The 21846-nt window shown below is 36.7% G+C and overlaps 1 long non-coding RNA gene across 1 annotated transcript in view; it reads right to left on the bottom strand.

Annotated features, from left to right (window-relative positions):
* Positions 1 to 21846, bottom strand: part of LOC148130554 (uncharacterized) — a 77917-nt gene that overhangs the window by 19219 nt on the left and 36852 nt on the right. The window contains exon 3 of the long non-coding RNA XR_015749989.1: positions 10249 to 10377. This is a non-coding gene — a long non-coding RNA (uncharacterized LOC148130554). The remainder of the gene's footprint in view (positions 1 to 10248; positions 10378 to 21846) is intronic.

Genomic DNA, 21846 nt, shown 5'->3' with positions numbered 1-21846 from the left:
GGTTGGACTGAGGGCTTTTTCTGCTACTTCCATATAGAATTTAGCACTACAGAACTAGGCTGCAAAAATTGGGGAAACTGCTAGAGATTTTGGTAGCCCAGACATGGTAATCTTAAGAGTTTTTAGGACAGAATTATCCAGTCTAGCTTTCAGCAAAATAGTAGAGTCTTAAGGGAGACCAAATTGTTCTCATATAGTGATCTGTACTCATTGTATATGCCTTGTAGCCAAGGGAATTATAATAATTCAGAAAATGCCATGCCAGCTGCAGAATGGCTACAGAGAATTCAATTGTCAATACAGCATGATTAAAAGTTTGTAACATTTGCAACACAAACAAGAAGAATCATCATCAAGATTCAGCAGATGAAAAAAACTGAACAGAAATAAATGGACAATAAGCAGTCATTTCTTTAAAAGTACTTTCAAAGAATAAGAAAATAAGAGATAGGACCACTAAGTGGGCATTCCATTCTTGGTCCACTTATCAGTACTATTCTTGGCACATTCATAAGTGAATAATTGAAGAAGACCATTGCTACAGGGTAAATTGAGAAGGGTATGTACTTGGAGATGGGTTTAAGATTTTTTTTATGGAAGAAAAACTGCCCTATCTTTAGACCACAACCTTTTCAATCATTCATTGCCCAGCTCAGCTCAGCCCAGCCCAGCATTATTGTTCATCTTCAGTCTAGTATTATGGAAGTTGATCATTAGCCAGAGGGCCATGCCATCATGATATTTTTATTTACAAACATTTACATAAAGCCTCAAAGAAAGGAAGACATATTCTATCATCATCTCTTCACTTTCTGTGCAACTGTAATTTATCTGGCATTTTATAATCTTTGTAGGTATCTTTATAGGTAATTGTATCCACTCCTATAAGTCTTGATTTTTTTGGACTGATTATTTGACACAACCGGAGACAATAGAGAAATAAAAAGCAAGCATAGCTGTTTACATGAAAACTGAGAAGTTTAAAAGGGCTGAATCTTTCAGATTCAGTATGCAGTGGATGAAGAGCTGGAGAAGAAAGGCTCAAATCAATCATTCAGAAAAGAAATAACTTAAAGATTTAGGTTAGACTCTATGACCTGTTTAATGTCATAATTGGCTGCTGCCAAATTCGTCAAACTGAGTGAAGTTCTTAACTAAAATGTCATAAACTTCTCAACATGAAGATTTATATAATGCAGGTATCTTGCCAGTTACACATTTGTTATGTTGCATTTGACTTTTTCTCAAGAAAAAAAAAGAGGAAAAAAAGAGAAGGCTCTGTACATGTCTATGTTCTGGAGTTTTTCAAAACTCTAGGAACTAGTCCTGATATATATGTTATATACTCAGTATATATGTGACACACACAAGATAAACAGTCATTTTTCTGATATAATAAAAATCAGATTTAAAATATTTTCAGTGGGAAAGCTATATGTTTATGATGAATGGATGTGGCTAATGTTAAATTTGAACAGTGTGTTTTTAACAAGAATGTCGATGGAACATTTCATAATTAAGGTAAACTCCTTGAGATCCTGTTGCCATTCAGGGATTCTAATGTTTACTCTTTAATAATTAGTTACAGTAATGGTATAAAACATTTTATGGGATGCTGATTCTATAAAACTTGCATTTAACTTTTGTGAACGATGTAGGATCCTGCTGCTTGATGCCTTTGGATATTTGACAATTTTATTTCATTCCTTTGTGACCAACATCTAATCAGTGCTATAGAACTGCTGGCCCTATTCACTTGTTTCTCAAACCATTTCCTGGCTTTTGTCTAGATCCGTGATGGCAAACCTATGGCACGCTTGCCAGAAGTGACATGCAAAGCCACTTCTGCCGGCACGCGAGAGGTCGCCCGGAAGAGCCCCACTGTGCATGCGCTGCCCGCCTAACAGCTGATTGTCGGGTATCCGGTGTGCATGCACAGGAGGCAGGGGTGTGCGGGAGATGTGCACACATGCACAGAGATGCGTGGCGTGCAGGGGGATCGTGCGCATATGTGCAGAGAGGCATGGCACATGGGGATCATGCGTGCATGTGCAGGGAGTGTGGGGGCCTCCATGCATTGCCTTCTGGGTGCTGGCACATTTACAAGCGCACCCGCAATTTTCAGCACGAGAGCTCAAAAAGGTTAGCCACCACTGGTCTAGATGTTAATAATAATAAAAAAGTCTTGGAGACTTTGGATGCTAACTCTTGGCTGTCTCTATTCCAGCTTTAACACTTCTGACCTTTCTGATCAAATTGCCCCTCCCCACCTTTTTGACATATAGAACCAGGTCCCCACTATGTGGTATCATTCCACATGCCAGTTCTCCTTGGCTAGAAAAAAAGACAATTTCCTCACTAGAGAGAAAAAGGAAGACGAGCCATTATACCAGTGCTAGGAATATGTTGTTGTTGGTTGGGTGGATATAACAGACTTCTAAATATCTTTCTGGACATGGGTAGCCATATCAGATCTAATCTTACATTAGGAACAAAACCAACTCACATCTCTGATAATCTCCTTGAGTGGGCACATATGCAGATGCAGGCTCACATAAGCAAAGATATTGCCTTTGAGGTTCTAAATGCAAGAATTTAGCTAATAATCAATTCCTGGATGAGGAAAGAGATGAAAGGACCATAAACGGATGAACTCCACCACTTCGGTCTGCAACCATTTATGGAGCAGGCCAGCCAAACAAAATATCCTGATTTCAAGCATGTGGTGTCACAGCCTCGTCCTACAGTCTCCTCCTACTACAGTCACAACTATCCCAAAGTAATTGAAAACATTGGACTGAAACACACCTAAATCTAGTTTTTGTTGTTAAGTTACTGAAGCATCCGCTTATTCAGTAAATCAAGAAAATATTGAAAAATGGGATATGAAGGCTGAAGCACTTCAGAAACAAAAATAACCCTAACTTTCTTCTTGTGAGTATCTATAGATTCCCTCATTGTTTTGGCACGAGCTTAATGTGTTATTAAACTTCTATCTATCTATCTATCTATCTATCTATCTATCTATCTATCTATCTATCTATCTATCTATCTATCTTCTATCAGGAACCAAAACAAATCACATATTGTTCTTGCATATGTTTATACGGACACACCTAAAACTGATTGCATTGGCATTGGTTTTGACTGTTGTTATTAGGCCAAAATTACCTTACATCGATAGCAAGGTGGTTTATTCTGAGTCATGATATTACCTAGCGCATATCATAGTTTGATCCGGTCTCATTTAGGGCTTTATCTTTTTAATTATTTTTATTGAAGGTAAGTTCATTCAGAAGCTTAACATAATATCTGTTAAAATTAGAGTCCATAAACAACAAAGCTGTTTTTTTCTGGGGACCCTCAGCAAGGGACAAAATAAAATAATACACAGAATAAAATTGTACACAAAAAGTTCCTCCCCCTCCTCCTCTTTTGTAATATTAATATATACCTCCACCTCTCAAGATTCTATAGCTTTGCAGAGTTTAAACATGCATAATTCTTAAATTGGCCTGTTATTAATACTACTTTTGTTGCTGTCTGATCCACATATGTTTGATTCTTCAATGGCATTCATTGAGTTATCTGAAAGTTCTCTTACTGCTGCTACAGCAATATGAACCAGACTACACCCACATGAACAAAGAAAATTTAACTTTCATAAGTTGATTTTCAAAATGCATTCACTTTGACTCAACCAAGTATGTCTAAAAAAAGATGAAAAGCATCTTTAGCGTGCCAGAAACATCTGGTTTCATATTTTGAGACCAAAAGGAAATTGCATGAAGTTTAAAGACTTATGTTTTGATTTACATTATTATTGGAGAACTGAGAATCTGCCAGTCACAAAATAAAAATTTTATGATAATAAATAAATAAGGAAAACAGTCTGACAAAACATGTTATGGAACAAAGATGCATTTCAAGTTTAATTAACTGATAACAATGTTTAGGAGAGCAGAATTGTGCCACCAATTATGCAGCTAGTAAATGCATGCCAGCCATGCAGAGCTGGCCTATAAAAGTGTAATAGAAAAGAAAGAAAAAAAGAAAGAAAGAAAGATCTCCTGCAGCAAAATTTGTCCAAGCACAAAGGGAAGGTATTCAGCGTGTAGTAAATCAGACGGCAATTAAGATCCTCTCTGAAGACGTTTATGAGAAGGTATTTTATAGATTGTATTGCAGTTGCTGGGTTTCAAGGATGCATTGTAAATTGCACAATTGTCATCGGTCTGGCTTTCCAATATGCCTACTGATAGTGTCCACAGCAACTGCAGGGTTAGAAATCTTCCTTGTGCAGATATAAATATGGGAGGGGAAGAAAAAAGAGGCAGAAAAGACTATATGTATATGGAGTTGTACAAATTGGTCCTGTCTATTCCTGGCCTTGTGTGTTTCCAAAGTGCTGCAGTGGGACCCTAGCTACAGAAATATCCGCTGCTGGAAGACATATATGATCCTCCATTTTATGGGAAGGAAGATGTGCTTCAATCTTCTACAATCCTGGGATGCAATTTTTCCAAGTTCCCTGTTGCCTTGTTTTCCTCAGCCTTAAAACGAATGTGTTATTCCAGTCCTAAAGAACACCCAGTGAGACCACAGCCCAGGTATAATCAGATAAATGAATAATCAGATAAATGAAGATATTCATAGTTTTATAGTTTGTTACCTTTAGCTGAGCTCAGTTCAGCAGCCCAAATCCATTCCTTTTCAATATTGTAATGGCAGCATTTGTTTTCAAATTTGGACAAGAGCCTTTGAAAAAAAGCAAAAAACAGGGTCATTTAACAAATAGAAAATTGTTATGTTTTCATTTGAGGTTCACAATACTTGTTCATTATTTTCAACAGTCCAGCTTTGGAACTTGAATATGGACATTAGAGCATGCTGTGATATGTCCCACTGACATCTTTTTTTAAAATTAAGAATAAATGATTGCAGGTCTGCTTAATTTTTACAACATTTAGCTGTAAATAGGCACAAATAGAAGCATCAAAGTTATAACAGTATAACAGAGCTGGAAGGGACTTGCAGGTCTTCAAATCCAACCCCCTGCTTGGGCAGGAAACCCTATAACAGTTCAGACAAACGGTTGTCCAATCTCTTCTTAAAATCTTCCAGTATTGGAACATTTAAACTTCTGGAGACAAGTTGTTCCACGGATTAATTGTTCTGTCAGGAAATTTTTCTTTAGTTCTAAGTTGCTTCTCTCCTTGATTAGTTTCCACCCATTGCTTCTTGTCCTGCCTTCAGGTGCTTTGGAAAATAGGTTGACTCCCTCTTCTTTGTGGCAACCCCTTAGATATTGGAACACTGCTATCATGTCACCTGTATCCCTTCTTTTAATTAAACTCAACATATCCAATTCCAGCAACTGTTCTCCAGACCCCTAATCGTATTTGTTGCTCTAGACTTCACTCTTTCTGAGTCTCAAGTTCTTTTTTACATTGTGGTGACCAAAGCTGGATGCAGTATTCCAAGATATAATCTGAAGGGAGACAACAGGTTTGACTTTTTGACCAAACTTCACAGGGTGTTACCTGAAATAATCAAATCATAGTAACATGATTTATTTATTTATTCTGCTCATCATAGCTCAAAGTAACTCCATAATATAGGGAGGCTATCTTTCAAGATCTCCAAATATTTATTTTTTGCTTAAGAATACTTATAAACACAACTGTTAACATTAGGCAAACAGAAACAATATTAAAGTTGCCAGAGCAATGCCATACACAACAAAACCATATAATGTTCACAACAGGTCTCAAGCTCAATTAAAACAGAGTTAACCTGCTCCCTTTTGGGGAGAATTTATTATATTGATGGTGCTGATTCTAAAAGTCCCTCTCTTAACCGGCTCCCAGAGTTCTGCAAAAAATAGATGGTAAACATTTCCCAAAGTTTGTGATAGGACTCATGTTTATAAGCTAAGACAGGCTCTTGTCTGAATAGAAGCCATGTGGAAATATTAGTGGAAATATTAAAATATCCCAATACAATGAATTTGTAAAAAACACCTTTCCTTTAACTGTTGAGGCAGAAAAGCTGTTTGGCATACTTTGTCATCCTATTTGTTTACTATAGTCACACACTCAAACTTTGGAGATCAAAAATATACCTTCATAGGAAAAAAATGAGAACATCTTCCCTCACGCTTATCAGATTGTGGCTGCTGCTATCATGAAAATTGGGTGGATAGTGCTGTATCAAACTAGCCCTGTTTTCAGCCCACCAGGATACTTTGAACTGCCCAAAATATCACCCGGAGATGGTTTTAATCAAAACAGTACAGAATGTTTTATAAGGATGTTTTGACTCATTTGCCCCAAACCTTCCTCGAATGATGGAACTAATTTTTTTTCATCATCTGATTAAGATTCATGATAATGAGTCAAAACATGCCACTAGTAATTCCCAGCAGCACAGAAGACAGGATGTTAACTTTTACAAACACAAGCATGCATACAAAGAGAGACACTACATGGAACTAATCCTTCAAGCATATGGATGGGTTCATTTTCTTAATGAAAAATTTGACATGTTTGGAATATCTAGAAAGAAAAGGAATGGGGGGGAGGAAACTACCTCCTACTAAACCACTGAAACCATTTCCTATTTTTCTATCACAAAAGCAAACAAACAAAACAGACATTTATACACAAACACATGCATAGATATTTCCTGTATTGTGCATTCGTTGACACTGGAGATGCAATAAGAGGCAATTAGCATAAGAAATAACCTTATGGTCTGATCCTAAGAAATAATAAGGCTACACAGTAGTTTACACAAGTTAATGTAAATACTAACACTAAAAGGCAACATTTACTGTGTTATTAATACATACAAATACAATTTCATACAATCATGAAAATTGTCTTCAGCAGATCCTTCCCAGTCTCAGCATGGCATATCTACTTTTCGCCATGACCTTTTGAAGAACTGCTTTATCAATCAAGAATTATATGCAGATAGGCCTCCTCCTTGCTTACCTAGGGAGGATGAGGCAGCTTAACTGCAGCAATATTGCATCCAAATCCCACTGATTTCAAAAGTTGGGATGATCACCATTTCAAACCTTAACAACAATTTCTCAAATAACAACACAGATTTTCTAAACATTCAGAAATATATAAAGCTACTATATTTAAACATTAGATGGCATGTACATGTTCAAAAAGGGTGCGAGGTCTTAGGTATCTTCAGGACTGCCTTTCTTCAATGGTCTCTGCTCATTCAGAAAGATCTGGCTAAGTTGATATGCTCCCAGTTTCACTGATAAAAGAGTGACCCCTTTTAGGACTTCAGGGGTGAAGTCCAGGGGTGGGATTCTACCAGTTCGCACCTATTCACTAGAACCGGTTGTTAACATTCTAAGCAGTTCGGAGAACCGGTTCTTAGAAGAAATTACTGGCCTAATCCTGTAAGGAAGGTAGGAAGGAAACATTCTGGTGTTGCTTACAGAAGCTGCCTCTCCGTTAACCCTTATTACATTCTTGGCAAGACTAGACTTCCTGCCTCAGGAACGTCTCTGGAGTTTTTCCCCCCTCCTTTGCTGGTACTTTGCTTGTGTCGAGTGACTATTCAAAGTTACAATGGCACTGAAAAAAGTGACTTATGACCATTTTTCACACTTATGACTGTTGCAGCATCCCCACAGTCATGAGAGGCCAGGCAAAGAGATGCGTGCCTCGATGTGAGTGATATTGAATTGGCCACGCCCAGCCAATAACATGACCACCAAGCCACATCCACCCAGTCACATGACCACCAAGCCATGCCCACCAACTAAGCCACGCCCACAGAATCAGTTATTAAAAAAATTGAATCCCACCCCTGGAAGTATCCCTTCTCAGTGGCCAAGCCTGTCCTCTGAAATAGCATTCTCTCTGAGCATCCTCTTTCCCCCTTCATGGAAAACTTGTTTCTTTCAGCAGTCTTGGAGCAAGATGATTTATAATGCAATATTAAAGTCTATGTATTTTTTAAATTTATGATGTTTTCTCAATATGGTGCTTAATATTGTTATGTTATTACTGGCTTACTGACTTCCATTTTAAAAAATGGCTTATTAATTTATTGTATGTTGCCAAGAGTTGCTTGTGTTAGAAAGTTACCATGGGTTATTTCTAGTTAAGTTTCCAATAAATACAGTCTGAGACAATTCCTCTATCCATGTCACAGCAGATACACTCAGCTCTCAGTATGGTTAGCAAAAATAAACAAACAAACACAGCTTAATGTTGATTTATTAAACAGCAGCAAACATCAAAATCATTGCGAAAGTCCCCCCCCCCTAAAAAAAAAGAATTAGATACAAGAAGGGCAAAAGCAGGATAAGAGAAAGATATGTACACCAGGCAAGAATTAACATTTCTGTGTCTCTATATAGCTACATCAAAAGGTCACAGAACTTTCTGGAACCACTGGAAAAAAATACGGTCTCTAAGAGAGTGGCTTTAGGTTATTCTAGCTTTAATGTGTACATAAGGAGAACAGTTTCTTTCTGTATCATGAAATAAACAATTTAACGGATAGGGTTGATGTATCTAACAGCTTCAGTGACTGAAGTTGCTTATAAATCAAATGACAGAGAGAGAGAGAGAGAGAGAGAGAGAGAAAGAGAGAGAGAGAGAAAGAATAAAAATGACACCTGGTACCAACCTGCCTTACTAACTTTCTTTGTCCTGAATTAGCCGTGAAATGCAAAACATGTGGAAACAAGCATCACCTTGCATGTAAATGCCCAAATCATTCCAAATCTCAGGAATGGAAAAATGGTGCTAGTCTCTTTTTCCAGGATGGATCTTAGATAAGTCAGGCAAAGTCTCTTTGAAATGTTTGCTCCCCGTAGATCTCACATCTGGGTTGTGTTGCCGGTTTCCTCCTAAATTCCTACCCTTTTTCCCCCTACAATCTCTTATAATTAATTTCTTGGTTTTTTTTGAGGGTATATTTTATGTTGATATATACATAAAACAGAAAAAGAAAAAAGAAAAGAAAAAAGAGCAGAACCTAAGAAAGAAGTTGTTCTGATCCCACCTACTCCGTTTTCTTGGGCTTCCATATCGGACATGCTAAAACCATAATATAGAAAATCCGCTCTTTTTTTTTTAAGAAGTAGAAAAATTAAAAAGGACTGCTACTCTTTTAACCAGAATAATTTTTCAACCACAAGAGTCCAAAACATTTCCATGCCAGCACGGAGAAGTAAACTGAAAGTTTCTGGAAAAAGAATGAAGATTCATCCATTTGTGTATCATTGCTACCTGAGCTTTACATTGTGGATGATACAGAAGTACATTATTATCTTCTCAGTTTCCTTCCATTCTTGAAAATCTGTTTGCCTTGAGAAATGTAAAATATGCTGGAGCATAGTAGAGCTCAGGACTCTGACAACAAAGTAACTGGTTTTTTCCCCCAGCTAAATGGAAATGGAAACACACAATAATATACCCCCCCCCCCCCCCCCCCCCCCCCCCCCCCCCCCCCCCCCCCCCCCCCCCCCCCCCCCCCCCCCCCCCCCCCCCCCCCCCCCCCCCCCCCCCCCCCCCCCCCCCCCCCCCCCCCCCCCCCCCCCCCCCCCCCCCCCCCCCCCCCCCCCCCCCCCCCCCCCCCCCCCCCCCCCCCCCCCCCCCCCCCCCCCCCCCCCCCCCCCCCCCCCCCCCCCCCCCCCCCCCCCCCCCCCCCCCCCCCCCCCCCCCCCCCCCCCCCCCCCCCCCCCCCCCCCCCCCCCCCCCCCCCCCCCCCCCCCCCCCCCCCCCCCCCCCCCCCCCCCCCCCCCCCCCCCCCCCCCCCCCCCCCCCCCCCCCCCCCCCCCCCCCCCCCCCCCCCCAAACGATAAGTAACTGAAATCTTACTTGTAGATTTTGTTTTCATGAAAGCCACTAAAGGCTGATTTTGCTTAGTGTGTGAAGAATGTTTATAAATGTAAACTATTACTGTGAGTCTCTATCAATATCAGTTCATTCTGTACGTATTTGTTTATCTTCAAACATTTGCCACATCTGCTGCAAATTCTTTCACCAGTTTTCAGGCTGAGGAAGTCTTATTTCACATGACTCATTCAACAGAACTTTCAGCTCCACCATTATTATTATTATTTTTTTTACTAAAATCTAAGGAATCCAATCTCCAATTCAATTTTTAAAAATTCTGCTTCAAATCATACATTAATATTTTTTTCCTGGGATCAGTATAAAAGTTGGTACATCATTCATACCACAGCGAGAAGGTCAGTACCTTTTTCCTTATTCTTTTGGATTCAGGTTAAACTCTGCTAAAGCTGCTGGCTGCTCTTCTGCTAGGTCACCAGGCTGCTTCTCCCTCAGATGAAGGTAGAATCTTATTTTCTCTGTCTTCTCAATCGCTCTGTCATGAATGTTAAGATATTGTTGGCAAGAAAGTTAAACAGAAAAAAACTCTTTTATTAAGAAATAAAGCAATAAAAAGGGGTTCGGAAGTGATCAGCAATGTGCCAATCATTTAACAAAATAACAGAATAATTGAGTTGGAAGGGACCTTGGAGGTCTTCTAGTCCAACTCGCTACTTAAGCAGGAAAGCCTATACCATTTCAGACAAATGATTGTTCAAACTCTTCCTAAAAACCTCCAATGTTGGAGCACGCACAATTTATGTTACGATTAACTCCCTATTAGCATCAAAGCATAATATTATTCACAGGAGAAGAACATTCATATTTTCTTTTTGGTACCTTTATGGAACAACAATCGTCACTAACTACCTGCAATGGAATAGTCGACAATATAAAAAGCATCTTTAGATTACAGTCACAACCTTCAAAATAACAGCTGTGACTTGAGGATCAAAGTCTTGCTTCTTTTTATTGTGTGCAATATGAGTCACAGACATTAAAACTGAGTGAGGTTTTGATCACATGGACAAACCCACAATTTTGAAGCCAGTGATTGACATTATCCATTGCTCTGAGTGAGAAAACAAAGATTGTAGCGTCCTTACCTAAGATCAACATGATTTGGATTTCAACCTGATATAAATTGTGGTTATATTTGAATTTCTTATGTAACAGGCTAAAGCAATCTTAAAATGTGTGTTAAAAACATAAAATACATGTAAAACAAGGAAACAGAACTGAATAAAAATGAACCTGAAATATTGTTTCAACTCTTTTATTAAAAAAAGCATGTAACAAACAAAATAAATTACTTCTCCTACTTTGAATCTTGGGTATTCTTTTATTATCTTTTTATGAATGTGAGTCTTTCTGAGACAACTGACACCGCAAATAAAATAAAACATAAACTGTATATCTTTATTAGTTTTGCTAATAGAATCTATAGGTGTTGATTGGGATTGTAAATACAGACATCTACCATTGCATTTCTAACCATTTTTCCATAATACATGCTAAAGGTATTTATTACTTCCATATCTGTATATTATACCACAGTTTTGTTTTCATTCATTTTGCACTGGTGTACCTTCTGACATTGTCATTAATCACTAACAATAAGTGGTTGCACTATTTTAGTTTGGACCAAAAATCAAGTTAGTTGTGTTAAGATTTTACACTTAGTAAGTAATCATAGCATTACTGGTCTAATGATTGAACCTCTTAGTGTTTTAAATATTATAGTAACCCAGCTTCTTCTTCTTCTTCTTCTAACCCTATCACTATGACTGGTCCCATCCCTTCATCCTCCTGAGACTATAGATTCAATTCATTGCTCTCCTTAATTTCCCTAATAAGACACAGGGACCTGCAAACACATACTGCCATTTTATTATTGGTAAAACATATAGATCTTTTGGATAAATTTGATTATGTCTGTACATTTTTGATCCCAATGCCAAGGGATGTGGCAGTATGTATGTGTCAAATTAAGACTGAACTTTATTTAAAACCAATTAACTTTTGAGGATTTTTATTTGGACATTAGCACAAACTCTGCTGCTGGGCTCTATTTCTTTACACAAATCTATGCCCATTTATCAAACACCATCCATCTACATTTTAAAATTAAATATGTTATCATATAATATGCCCAGCTGATACTTCCTTTTTCTTTTCTTCCTGCTTCTAAACTCAGAATAGTACAAAGTGACCAAACCTCGGGCAGCTGCACTCCATCATTTACAGGCAGTGATGTATGTATTCATGGGTCTGTCATTGGTGTTTATATTTCTTGAATAATGTATATTGGGGTGCTGTGGACTAAATTCTCCTAAGCATACTGATTCAAATGTCCTCTTTTTAAAAACAATGCTGAACAGTTAAACAAAAATGGATGAAATGAAATGATAAGGCTCACTCGGACTTAAAACAATAGATTGAATCATTAGGTTAACTTTTCTAATAAATGCTACCATAGATTTTGAGATCATAGTTGGACCTATGAATATGATTCATATTTAAGGATAGGCATTCTATTACTACATGGGGAGAAACATAGTGTTCACATGACAGATTGTCTATGACATGCTTAGATGATATCTGTGGATTCCCAAAATTGCTCCAGAGTATGATCTCATATGAAATATAATTGTGTAATATTTCAAGTATTTTAAAAATGGAACAGGATACCCAGACCAAGCATCTTAACTAGTAGCTGAGCTCTGCAAATTTGTTTCAACTCTTGTTTGAAATATCCATCAACTTGTATGGAATGGATATCTTCCTTTTTATTCTTTCTGTTTTCACTCTTTTCTCATGCATTGATTATATTTCATTGGGAATGTATTATGTCAGTAATAACATCTCAATCAGAAATAGCAGATATTAATATATCTTGATAACATAACTAAAATAGGTATTTTATTTAAAATCCCAGAAGCCTAGCATTCAGACAAATCAGCCATCAACAGGCACATAAACAACATCTACATATCATTCAAAAGAGATGATTCAATATTACTAAGATTGTAAGTACTCTTGTAAGTCTCACATTATAAGATTGGCTAGAATGGTCTACCACAGGCAGAAAAAAACTCATAAAATCTACAACTAAGTCTGGAATCATTGTCCATGCTTGGTGCCAAGGAATATTTCCTTCAAGTTTCTTCCTCCAAGATATAAACTGTGATGTTTGTCCTCTTTATCTGCTAAATACAAGAAATTACTGAACCAATATCATTGCCATTCTGGCAAATGGCTCTCCTGGATCTATAAAATACACCTCAAAATTTTTAGTCTTTGGCTATAGGAGAATGCATTACATTCACCAACAAAAGATTCCTAACATTTTTAATGGAATGGATATGTGCATGTAGACCCTGAAAATCTGCAGTTAAACCTGATTCCTAGCATACTAAAAAATCTTGAAAATAAATCACAAACTTCTACTGAGACATTAAGTACTTTTCCATTTTTAAGAGATAGATTAGGTGCTGGAGCAGTTGTCAAACAGAACAATTAACAATAATCTATAGATATCTTCCTTCCTTCCTTCCTTCCTTCCTTCCTTCCTTCCTTCCTTCCTTCCTTCCTTCCTTCCTTCCTTCCTTCCTTCCTTCCCCTTCCCTTCCCTTCCCTTCCCTTCCCTTCCCTTCTCTTCCTTTCATAAAAGAATGCCTAGTATCTGTATTTATGAAAACAAAAATCTTATTGTATGGAGAAGTAATTCAGTAGATTTGTTACTGAAATATCATTTAAATTAATTTAAGTGTTTATAGGTGTTTATTTTTGATCTCCATAAATTTCAGTGCAAGTGAAACTTTGCTGGCCAAGAGCAAGCAGTTAACATAAATGTGCACTTAGTGGAAAGTGTTTGCTTTCAGATGAAATCGAAGAATCTGAAGTAAGCTGGTTGCCATTTATTTGTATAATATAATCCACTTTCATGGATTCCTTTGTAAAAGGCATTTTTACATGGTTTTGCAGGTTATATTCCCGGTTCCTCTCCTCTTCTTTGCATTCTATGCAAAGCTGCATCTTCTCATATAGAATTGTTTGAGGTGTTCTGGATATGTGGAAAAATTTTCAAGTAATCCTTTGGTTTCTGGACAGATCTAAGTTCATTCAATTAAATCATATTTCTCCCTGTTTTCTCAGAAAGAGAAGAGGGAGCTCAGAATGGCTGATGATGCTGAAGAAAATAAAACAGGAAAAACCACTTAGAGGTTTTTTTCCAAGTTGATTAATATAGGTAGCCGGAAGGTTTCTAAGAAATGGAGAACTATGTAGCAGAAAAGAATAACAATAGGAATAATATCTATCCCAACAATAAATTAAATTCAAAAATACTATCAAGAGAAATTTCAAAGAAATTCCTAGCAGTTTGAGTATATGGAAAAACAAAAGCCTCTTTTATCTGAGAAAAGCATTTTTGGAGACTATAAAACATAGTTTGGAATAGAATTGAAAATCACATTAACAAAAGAAACAACTTCCCTTCCTTATGAATTTTAATTTTGTGCCTTATTGACCATTTTCCCAGCTATTGATATCAAGCTGACTGGTGTGTAGTTTCCTGGATTCATTTTTTTCCCTTTATTAAGATGGAACCACAACAATTCTTTTCCAGTTTTCCTGCAGTTCCCTTGTGCTCCAGGAGTTCTGAAAGAATTTGCTCAGTGGTTCTGAGACCACATCTGCCAGCTCCTTTAGAATCCTGGAATATAAACCAGCTAGTGTTGGTGATTTGAACTGATCCAAGAATGACTTGCATTCTTGTTCTGTCTCCCATGATGCTGCTTTTGATAAGTTAGTTTTTTCTCCTTTTGCATGAAGACAGATACAAAAAGAGATTAAACAATTCTGCTCTCTCCCTATGGCTCATCAACTTCTTTCCATCTTTTGCCATTGATGGATCAATTATTCCTTTGACTTTTTTTCTTCTTATTTATATTATTATATTACTTATTGATATCTGTTCTCTTATTCTTTTAATTAGTCTTTTATTTATGTTCGTTATAGTCTTTTAGTAAAATATTAAAATAATAATAATAGAGGCTGTATCTAGTGTGGCCTCTAATTGAAAAAGCCAATAACATTTGGGGGCTCAATTGCTGGTGGCATCCCAGGATTGTCAGACCAGTTGGACTCTACAAATTAGATCCCTCACATATCCCTTACACCTTCTTCAGACAAGACAACACACTCTACTGTATTGGAAAATCTTGACATCTACTTATCCCTCTCACAAACTTTCTGAAGATGTTAAACAGGAACAAGGTATTTAAATGCATGTAAACAAACACAGCCTGAGGCATTTTGCTGCCTGAGGCAAAGAACAAGACTGATCAGACTGGCATTTGAAACTTCAGAATTAAACTGGGACAGCCTCCACCACAGCACTATAAAGTAATAGGATAGCTCAGATATTGAGGATAAGAGGGATGAGAAAAGAAGTTCTGTCATCTAAGTTGCTCTAACTCCCTTTATTATCTTAGGATCGGATCCTCAAGGCAGGTGTTTCACTCTGGCTAATGGTAAAGCTTGCCCATCACATAAAGGGCACAGACATATTGATATTTGCCCCATCCTTCACCTCCACATGAACACGACTGTCTGTTCTAAGTCCACAATCATGAGGGTTGGATTGCAATATCTGAGCTGGGTTTGTACTCAGATTGAGTGAGGTATGAATGTGTCGCTCAGCAAAGCAGGTGCTGAAGAAGCTGAACTGATACGCATAAAATTGTTAAAGGTGGGGCTTCATTTATTTACTTATTTGCCAAATTTTGAGACTGGCTGACTCAAACAATTTTGGTAGATTACTATTTTTTTTTAAAAAAATAAACTTATAAAAATACGAGCATTTTCATACGCTGTTTGAAACCTGATTTTTATCATGGTTTTGGTCATAAATCTTATCTTTCTGCAGAAGTTTTTGGGTGCCAGTTTATCAGCTGTTTGTGACTTATCCTTTTTCCATAATTAAAGCAATGAATCAGAATTTATAGTACTTGTGCTTACTGTAATCCTCAGCTGACTGCTGTTGTTAACTCTTGAATGTGATTACAAAGTACCCTTTGCAGCCCAAGAGTCTGTCCCTGCTAACTTAAATATTTCAAATAAATAATGGGGTTTTAGAAGCATAACCTATGAATCTTTCCTAACTTATTTAAGCTTTTTCATACCTTATGAGTATCAAGGATATATGTATGAAAACAGAACAGACAACAATTTTTAGTATTTGAATTTCACAATGAACTAAGGATTCTCCCTAAATAATGTTTGGTTAGAAATGGAAACATGTCAAGCTTCAATTATAAAATGTATTTTTATCTACACTGAAGAACCATATCAGCTAATCTATATATCTGGAAGATTATCTCTGATCAACCTATCACCTTCCTTCCTTCCTTCCTTCCTTCCTTCCTTCCTTCCTTCCTTCCTTCCTTCCTTCCTTCCTTCCTTCCTTCCTTCCTTCCTTCCTTTCTCTCTGTGTCTCTATCTCTGTCTCTCTCTGTGTCTCTCTCTCTCCCCCTCCCTACCTCTTTCTCTCTCCATCTATCATATCTTCACTGCTCCTTGTAGGGTTTTTTTTCCTGTCTGTAAAATATTTGCGTATTTTAGTTTAATCCTCACGAGAATTAACCACTGGGCAGATAAATAACTTTGGGGGGGTGGGGGGAGATGACAGAGCTGCTTGAATGTCCTTGGAGGCACTCAATTTTTTTGTTTGCCACAATTTGTCATTCTCTGCTCAGAGAGATCAACAGTTTTTAGCACACAGATCAATATTCTCTTAACCCAGACCTAATCTAAGGAGAATTTCCCTGTGTTTCACCTTGGCCTGCTCCTGAGTGCCGGAGTTGCCCTTTTTTTCAGCAATAATTTTGTCTGTGTAAGACAGCAATTTTTCATTCTTTGGTCAAAACTAGTGACAAAAGAGGGAATAATGGTTCCTGACATATCAAATGATAGATTTGACACATAGCATGCTGAGCCGGGAGCTTTTATGTGCTAAGGTAAAAAAGACAGATAAGTTTTCTAATGGCCCTCCTGATATAGCTACCTCTTTCCCCTTCTCCTTGCTGTACCTAAACAGTCCCTGCTATATTTTCCTCTCCAGTTTCCCACACAATCTCTCAGTCTCTCCAAAGAAGGACTCCTATATTGGTGGGCAGGAAGCAATGAAATGCACTCTACACTCCAGCCCAAAATAAACTTTTCCCTGTCCTATAAAATGATCAATCTATGCCCTTTTCCCCCACCCCTCTTCCTGAGTGCCAGAGATGCTGTACAGCATGCCGCTTGAGGAAACACTAACAAATATAGCCAGCGAGAGGGAAACAGATGGGACTAAGAAATTAAACCAGCAGAGATCTGGAAAGTATTCAAAAAATAGAGTTTGTAATATGGGAAACAGAGCTGCTCTTTAATTTCTTTTCTTTGAGGAGGGGTGGGCAGTTACATTCCCAAGAGGTATTTGGGGGGAATTCTGACAAGGCTTGTATTCTGTATTACCAGCAGTATCTGAAGTCTGCAAATGATGCACCATTTAAGTCCCTTTAACTAAGTAGTGGGGCTTACTACTGAGTAGATAAGCAGAGACATTTATTTTTATTTCTAATAACTGTATACTACTGGGAAAGAGGAAATGTGATCCTCCTAATGTTGCTGAGTGACAATTCAGTGCCAGATAATTTGGCTAATAAAAAGGGAAGCTGGGACTTGAGCATAAGCAACAATCAGCAAGGCGCACACATCTCCCATTGGTAGTAAGCATATTTAAAAACAACAGAAGTAAATCTTAAGCAAAGTAAAAACAATTACTATGTAAAAAAAGATAACATGCTTTTATCTCCATTGATGTTAAACATGGGCATCTGGAGAGGCTAGCAACAAAGTCACTAGAGTGGACTCCATCACGTGGCTGAAGCTACCACTTTAGCTTTTTTAAAAACATGTTCTGTTGGATGCCTGTGATTTTCACAGACTAGTTTTACTCTGGTTAATTTTAACCATGAAACTAAATATGTGCTCAAATAGACCTCTTTTGCCCTTGTACAATCATGGAAAAAATCTACATATGTTGTTGCTAAGAGTCAACATCAATCTGATGCCATGTAATCAGTCAAATCGATCAATGTCCCCTATAGGTTGGAGAAGTCTGACAGGTTGGTACAAGGGTACACCTTCTTTTACACTGCAACCAGGTAGGATATATTATCTCCATTTATGTTTTAATGACTGTTTTGCTTGGCATATCAAGATGTTTCAAAGTCTGTCTGCCTTTCTTTTTTTCTGTCTTTCTTTCTTATTGCACTCTGCTTGTAAACAGTGCTTCTGATTCTTTATTTTTTATTTATTTTGGATGAGGTTGTAGCAGGTAGGGGCTAAAAGATAATTCAAAAATATTTTTTAATCAATGAACCAAACAAATATATATTAGTACTATAGGCTAGTACTAAAAATTAAATAAAAGAATGGTTAATTTTCTGATTTGCTGTCACTATTTTATTTTATTTTTTTAAAAAAAATGGTTGGGTTTTTTTTTTTGTGTGTGTATGTGTGTCTCCCATCAATTAATTTAAAAAAACTGAAATTTTTTAAGTCCAGTTGGAAAGGCAGTTAGCATTTTCAAGACTGTTCTAAACCATACATTGTGTTAAACATGCTGCAAAATCAACGCTTAATAATTTTGGCCCTCAGATCAGGCCAATTCATTGTTATTGTTATTATTCTCCTATAGTTCTGTCCTGAAGCATATGGTCATATTATAAAATAGTGATCTGACATGTCATTTTTTTTCATTGTTTTGAAGTGACTTGTTTTGGTCTGAGAAAAATCCAATGATCTCAATGTATGTTAGTGGCTGATTAGTTTGATAAAGTTAACTTATTCTTCCAAGTACTTTTTTCAAAATTTATTTTTATAAATTTTCATTCCTTCCAAGTACTTTTAAAATATTTCACACATTTTACACCAAATGTTTACAAATTTGTGAAACTGTAGCTAAATTAATTGTATCTTTTGTAATGGCTTGCTGGCCATTTTTAAATTTGATTCAATAATAGAATAAATAAAAATTATTCAAGAAGAATGCTGTATTTACAAGGTCATTGAAGAACTGATTTTGATGTTTGTCACTTTGCATTTATAGATACCAGAATCTTCAAGGCCTTGTGGCTTGTTTCTTTACCTTCTATAAACGTTTATATGTGCATGCTACACATAAGGGAAAGATTATATGTATAGATCAAATCCATTTTTATTTCCTCTAATCTAATTTTTTTATCTTAATGAAATACATTTTTATTACAACAACATACTTTGCTATATTCTGGAGAAGGTTTTTTGGTTCTAATGTTTCAGTCAACTCTGGTATTAATAGGAAGTGCAGTAATAATAACAGCACTAATAATGAGTTAATAGTGTAGTTGTGTCATTTTTTTTCTTCTCTTAGAAAGAGCTCTAAGGGAGAAAAGACTCACAAAAGGATAAAGTGGCTAAGAGCATAATCTGATCGTGTCTGCAACCTTTCTTTTCTAAAGTGTTTTATTCCAGTCAGTGACTGATCATTCCTATTAGCACAGGCAGTACTTACACAGACCTGAATACATTGATTGGCAAGTTGAATCATTCTTCAAACATTATCATTTTGAAATAAAAGATAAATAATGTCCATGTGCATAATATAGACCAATGTATAATATGTACAAGACAAAAGTCCAGATAATATTTAAATGTCAGACTTCCTAACGATGATGTAATGCCAATTACGTATGCACTCTTGCCAAATTCTTTTCAATAATGAGAATAATTTGAATGAATGTAGTTTTGAAAACCTGGATGCTAGTAACTAATTCACAAATTAATGCTTAATTTTTGTAATTTACCTTCTGAGATAATAGATAGGTATATTATTATTCTAATATAAACAGAAAAAGTAAACATCTAACTCTTCAAAGAAGCATGATAAGGTATATTGATAAGGTATATGAATACATATTCCAAGTGTTAACTTTACTAAATCATTATATTAAACAAGAGATTTGACTAGTTTTTTAAAAATCTATGATTGAATAATTTTTTTCCTGTTTAAAGACAAACTCATAAAATTCAAGTCATATACACAAGTGAGATTAAGCGGGAGAACTCATTCCTAAATAATTAGGAGGACTATGGAATTAAGACTTAGTATTGTTAGGTTATTATTGAAAGAGACATTCTGTTTTCATATAATCCTTTGAAGGAAAAGGAATAATCCTAAAAACATCATTTGTGTTCAAATCAAACTTCAAAATGAGTCCCCTATCAACCATAAATGCCTACTAGCAATATAGGTTAGGCCAATATTTTGTTTGTTCTAAGTCTGTGAGAGCATTTAGGTTGTATGCTAAGTGCATTTGGATGCTAATTTAAAATTACAGTTAATTGCTGTTTTCAAATTGGAGTAAGGATTAATAAAAAATGTTGGTTGCTCCAGTTTGAAAGAGAAAAGGTCCTGGTGTTGGATAAGAAAATTGACAGGTGCAAATTGAGAAGGTTTTAGTGTGTCATGTGAACATTCAATTTCGAGCAGACATGCACAAGAGCTTAGTTGAGAAGAAAATTTCTGATAGTTCATAGCCATAATTAAGAAATAGAGGATTTTATGAGAATTCTTTCTGTGTCAGTTCATGGCAATAAGAGAATGATCCAATAAACTGGGCATCCCTGTAGAATTGTTTAAAATCTCCCAACCTCAATGTAACTTCAAAGGGATTTAGGAAGCTGGGCCTTCTGAGATGAACTCAGAGCCAACACGCATGCAAAATAAATAGGTGAAGATGTCCACTGAATATGGCCATCAATAATTACAGTACAAGTTCAACTTTCTCCTCTCACTCACACCCATAAAGTTTCACTGGATGTGGACAGTATACAGTATAGAACACTGCTACATAATAGTTGGCAAAATTTTGAGTTATGCACTTTTCTTCAAGCAAAGCAAATGAAAATGTGGGTAATGGGAGGGGGGGAAGGATAGAAATATTCAAAAGTTAGGCTCATTTTATGACTGTGAGGTCTGCAGCTTTAGGATGAAATGTACAGTAATAGTAGTGGCAGTTGTAATAGAAACTTGTAAAAGAAATATATGAATCATTAGGACTCAGTAATATTTAGATTCATTTTGGATGAGGTAGCTCAGAATATGCAGAAGCATGTCTGCAACTCATTAAGGCAGCCTTGTCTTTTTCTAGAATAGCATAGCTATCCACTGTGAACACATGATTTTAGGAAGCGATATAGCTCCTTGTTTAATGTGCCTTTGGTAGATACAATGTTCTTACACCTTCATTTTTCAAAATACTCTTCTCAATGTAATATGTGCCTTATGCATAATTATAAAATAATGGTTGTCTCCCTTTCCTTCCAGTTCTGAAAATGCAAAATTTTTCTGCATCTGAGATTTGTCTTCTTTGAAGACTGAAGGTCATAGTTTCCTGACTTAGCCCACAGCAAATGAAAAAAAGAAGCATGGTGATTGTCCTTGATTAGCAAAGATTAGCAAAGATGGAGATCCACTTTGCGTACTGAAGTTTTGAATATGTAGATTTATTGGAGTATTTTGCTCGATGCTAAATAAGCTGTTGTCACATTATGGACAAAAAAGATGGCTATTGAATGGTTTGGGTTTGTGCTTCTTAACATGGAGCATGAAAAAAGGACAAGTACAAAAAATGGAAAGAAGGACATACAATTAAGGCAGAATATCAGCAGATAGCCAGAATCTGCAAAGACGAAGTCAGGATAGCAAAGCCTCAGAACGAACAAAGACTTGCAACAAAAGTCAAAGATAATGAAAAAAGTTTCTTCCAACATATAAACAACAAGAAAAAAAAATCAAGGAAACAGTTGGTTCACTGAAGAGAGAAGATGGCAAGGAAGTAACAGGCAACAGAGAGAAAGCAGAACTGCTTAA

This window comes from Notechis scutatus, chromosome 5 (assembly GCF_049901735.1).
Source record: "Notechis scutatus isolate UNSWTSFEM ecotype Mainland chromosome 5, rNotScu1.2, whole genome shotgun sequence".
Lineage (NCBI taxonomy): Eukaryota > Metazoa > Chordata > Lepidosauria > Squamata > Elapidae > Notechis > Notechis scutatus.
This window is presented reverse-complemented; position numbering and strand designations above follow the sequence as displayed.